The sequence below is a fragment of the Aplysia californica genome, unplaced genomic scaffold (genome assembly GCF_000002075.1).
Source record: "Aplysia californica isolate F4 #8 unplaced genomic scaffold, AplCal3.0 scaffold00099, whole genome shotgun sequence".
In the NCBI taxonomy this organism is placed as follows: Eukaryota; Metazoa; Mollusca; class Gastropoda; order Aplysiida; family Aplysiidae; genus Aplysia; species Aplysia californica.
In genome coordinates this window covers 753,993-758,992 of record NW_004797369.1, presented here as the reverse complement: position 1 = coordinate 758,992, position 5,000 = coordinate 753,993, and positions in this window count along the sequence as shown.

Sequence of the window (5,000 nt, the reverse complement as noted above, 5' to 3'; positions counted from 1 at the left end):
TTTGAGATGTCCTGCTGTACTCAGTATCTTGACTAAAAGATACGTCATTACTACAAAACGTGCAGGGAAAACCATAATATGTGTTATGTTCTGTTCTAAAAATAATATCACATGTAAACAATGACGATAACAGAATAAGCAATTTTGCATTTGTACGTAATGCATGAATATCACTTTATGGAATAAGGTCTATACAGATTCTAATCATGCGAGAAAATGTTTAACAAATACTTAACAATAAATAACAAGAATTAAAAAAAAACATCAACAAAGAAGCGAATGAAACTACTCAGTCGACGCCAGTTCCCCATTGCGTTATCCGACAGGCCAACCCACTGGAGGAGAAAAAAATAACACAAACCAAACAAAAAATCCCCAAAACAAAAACAAGTTGGCAAATAGCGAAACTCTTACTTGAATTCCGCAGTCAAGAACCGTACCATAGCTAGACGCCTGACAACTTACGTCACAGCTTATAAACCCAAAGACACTCCACACTCCATGAATTACTCACATGGAAGAGCTTTCAGGACACACGCGGGAAAATATTATCTTGCCAAGGGGCCTACCGAAGGAACTTAAGGACACGCGCACAACATATTAGCCTATAGGTACGCACAAAGAGAACGCTTGCTCGCGATAAAAGCGAGCGCTTGTGAGGAAAGCGCTTGCTTGTCGTTGAGGTGTACACAGAGAAAGATTGCAAATCGCGCTTGCGACTGGTCAGAAAGGCATTTGGCGCCGTGGCTGATTCGGGTGAAGACGAACTGTTGTTGCTAGACAGTGTTTTGCCGAAAAGTATCCTAGGAAAACTCCAAAGAATGGGGGTTCATGAGATAAATAAAAGGAGGCGAGTGGAAGGTGAATATCATCACTTGTTTCCTTTACTTAAAAGAAGCCCTTCTCGTTTTCAGTCCTACCTGAGAATGAGCCAAGAGACCATCATGTTCCAGTTCTTCGCTAATATCTTTCCAAACACGATTCACAACATTGCAGTTTGCGTGGTCTTTCCTTCTCTTGTTCTAAATTGCAGGTTTTTTAAACACTTGAAATCTCAGGCGCCATAAAGCGAGCGTGCTTTTTGTGCGCAACAAGCAACATTTAAGTAACATTTCACGCGCGTGTCCCAACGCACTCGCTTTTATCGCGAGCAAGCGTTCTCTTTGTGCTCCGCTTATAACAGACATGTTGCCCCATGGCAAATTGGTTAACCTGTGAGCCTATCTAGGATACGGTACTTTTGAATAGGCCTCTGTTTATAGTACCGAAGACATTTTTGCACCATGGGAGAGTTTCCAGGGTACACGCATCTAGATATTGATTCACTAGAGAGCCTACCTAATGTACTAAGGAGCACTGATATCACAACTTATAAAACCGTAGACATGTTGAACAAGGAAATTTTCAGCTACTCGACCAATTTATCAAATCCTATGAAATTTGTCAAATAGCGGACATTTGGCTTTCCATAAAGTTCTTATATTTTTGTTTTTAGCTTTGCGCTCCCGACAAAGTTTCGGTCGTCTGACAATTACATTATGGTTGCCATGGTAACAACACCGTTGGTAGAGATTTCCTAGCTGAAATGTGTCAACAGCAATCTCCAATTTATCACTGCGAGGAGTAGGGGGGTTAAATGGATTTTGAAACAAAACCTACTTTAAGAAGCATTGCCTTTTTCTCTTAGCCAGTCATTAAAATACAGCAACTTTTTTTTCTAAAACTAAAAACAAAACAAAACAAATAAATAAAACAAAACAAAACAAACGAATAAATTAAATTAAACAAAACAAAAAAAACAACAACAAAAACTGCACTGTCTGCCTATCTTGAACTAGCATTGTTCGGCGCTCTGGCCCTACAACGCCACTGTATTTAGTGAAAAGTAAACACAATATCGAATTAAGAAATAAGGGGGGAAAAACCATCCCAAAACCTTACTTATCCAAACTTCTACCTTTGTTGATAAGCTGCGTTCAAATCGGCATGTACAAACTGAATGCTTTTTTTAAGCAGAGCGAGCTGCTTGAGTTCGAAAGAGATTTAAAAAAAACCAAAAACAGCTTGCAATGTTACCTGCAATACTGACCAAAAACAAAAATAGCAAAACAAATTTGTCAACAATTTTACTAAACAATAGTTTTAAATCTATAGATTCATCATCATCATCATCATCATCATCATCATCACCATCATCATCATCATCATCATCATCATCAGCATCATCATCATCATCATCATCAGAATCATCGTCATCGTCATCCTCAACAACAACAACAACAACAACACAATAACAAAACTAATAATAATAATCATCATCATCATCATCATAATTATAATCATAACAATAATAATAAAAATAATAATAATAATGGTAATTACGATAATGATATGAATGATTGTAATAAACATAATAATGAAAATAATAAAAATGACAAACATAACGATGGCAACACAACACACATAACAATATCATAGAAGAAGCATCCTTCGAGACAAGTAAGAAAAAACCCTCTAAAAACAAGTAACAACAGAATAAGGGAATAGCTTGTTTCTTTGTGCTGACCGTCGTTTGTTCAGTGTATGATTGCATACGACTCGAGGCTTTTGGCCGAGAGGAAAATAAAGATGACATAAAATTCCGACCAAGGGAACCATGCCTTGCAATGTTGTTGGCACATAACAATCTTCTCGGAAGAAACACAATTCATTTGCAAAATGAAACAAGGTAACATACAATACGGCCAAATCAAAATTACAATCACCGTTGTTTTGGAAGAGGGTTGGCAAGTTGAGTGTTGCAGTGTGAAAATAAAATTAAAGTCTCGCATCAACTAGATTATCTTTGAAGAAAAAAGAAAAGCTCTGAAAATGCTGCAACGGTCGTATATCTTACACATCCAGTCATTAAAGCAGACAAGTTAAAAATCCAATTTCTCCCATTTCTCTTTCTTGACTTGGTTCGAAAACGAAATAAATATGTATTATTTAATGTGCAGGTATGAATAATATGGAAAAGCGTTAGAGTTTGGAGGAAAGCTACTTCGTAAGTGACTCACATGAGGGTCGGTCCAGTGGCCTGTTTGTTCTACGTAATAAGGACCCTCGGAGCCAACAGGCGCCTGTTGTACGGTGAGGAAATAGTAAAGAATGGCGATGAAAACTACAGCATCGGGCGTGGCAAGACCACAGACTTGTATTATAATATCCGAGACTATGCACTCTGACGCAATTCCGGTTTGCCAAGGGTCACACGATTTGACTCTATCTGGAAGTGAATGAAGGGCAAGGAGAAAGGAAGGAAAGGTTGCGGATGTACTAGACTATAGCGAAAGTGGTATTTTGTCCTTCATTTGCGCGCTCATAGTCGCATTAGCGCAGCGAAGTTTTTGTGTTGAGCAAAGAGGGTCGGCCATGACAGTGCTCGGTCTAGGATAATAATAATATTATAACTCAAGTCTAAGAGTAAGACTAGAATGAGTTCCCAACTGGATCCCCCACTAACTCGCAGATTCCAAGGGAAATGAGGGAAGGGAAAGAAATCGTGATAAGCTGTCGATTAATATGATTCGGGAACAAAGTTTGAAGCAAGGCAACTCTCAAAAAAAAATTACTGAGCCCCAAAATTCACCACTTTAACTGGATTATTTGACTTCGTTATTTTTAACACCAACACACCAATAGCACAACTTATGATACGGTGATAACGAGAAAAAGTAACTTGTATGAGTTGACCATAATCAACAATATTTTTGGCAACTCTGATTACGTTCCGACGTCCGGAGCCTAAGAAGCAAATGTAAATTAAATAATATCCTAAAATATAATATTTTAATTATTTATATATATAAATATATTACAATACGAAAAAGGCTTATCAAAGCACTCGCTCATACATCTAGACATTGCTGTCCAGTTCTTGGCGGGCTCGTCATAAAAGTACAACACACCAGTCCACTGCCGACAGTCTCATGCAGCGCTGTGACAATACTGAAAGCAAACATTAGGCTACTCTGCATGGACACATTAACGTGAAAAGGAAGCGTAGAAATCGTGAATTCAAAATAGAAAGTTAGCTTACTGATGACTGATTAGTGAAACAATATTGCTCCTTTAAACCGTTTCTAGGGTTCGAAGGAACGTCTGCTAAATTTATGTAATTTGAATCTGCCGAGAAAAAACGGCCAGACAAAAGCTATCCCAGTGCTCAAAGTGCTGCACATGGAAAGCTTTGACACCCAACTACAAGAGTCAATTTTGTCAAAATAACAGCTCATATCGGTTGGAACTGACTTTGTTTACTTCGCTTCCTAAGAGTAAGCGACGTCGTAACTGAAATTTTAAAAAAATCGCTAACGTGCTTTTTCTGCGAAAAAAGGTGACCCTTTCTTCTCCGAAAGAATTTTCCCGATGTAAAGAAACATACTTTGCACAAAAAAGGAAAGAAAGAAAAGAAAGCCTCCTCCCCCCCCCCTCCAGAAAAAAGGAAAATCAGTCATCAATGCTTTAATGACAGACACTTCGTGGTTTTGATTTACACGTAACAAACCGGCATTTACACTTCCCTTTTACTTTAAGCGTACCAACTATGGGATGCATCATGGTCACCTAGAGCTCTCATTACGTGTCACAAATCTTCACTCACTGCTCTCGCTCCTTCTCAGCATACTATAATAATAATAATAATGATTATAATTATTATCACGATTTTTATCACAGTGGACATGTTGAAAACACTAGCAATGGCTGCGCTGCGACTAGAATGCTGATGTCTTGATGTAGATGGTCATCACTATAATTACAATTATTTGTTCTGATCCCCGAGTCTACAGCTGGAATACTGTGAGATAAAGTATTAATTAAAAATAAACCCCAAGAAACTACATCATATCACATGGTCACAGGTGAAGTAAATAAATAAATTAATGTCCTGATTGTTTACATGGATCATTTATCAAATCAGCTATAAGCTGCTGAATTCTAGTGTTTAACGTCATTAC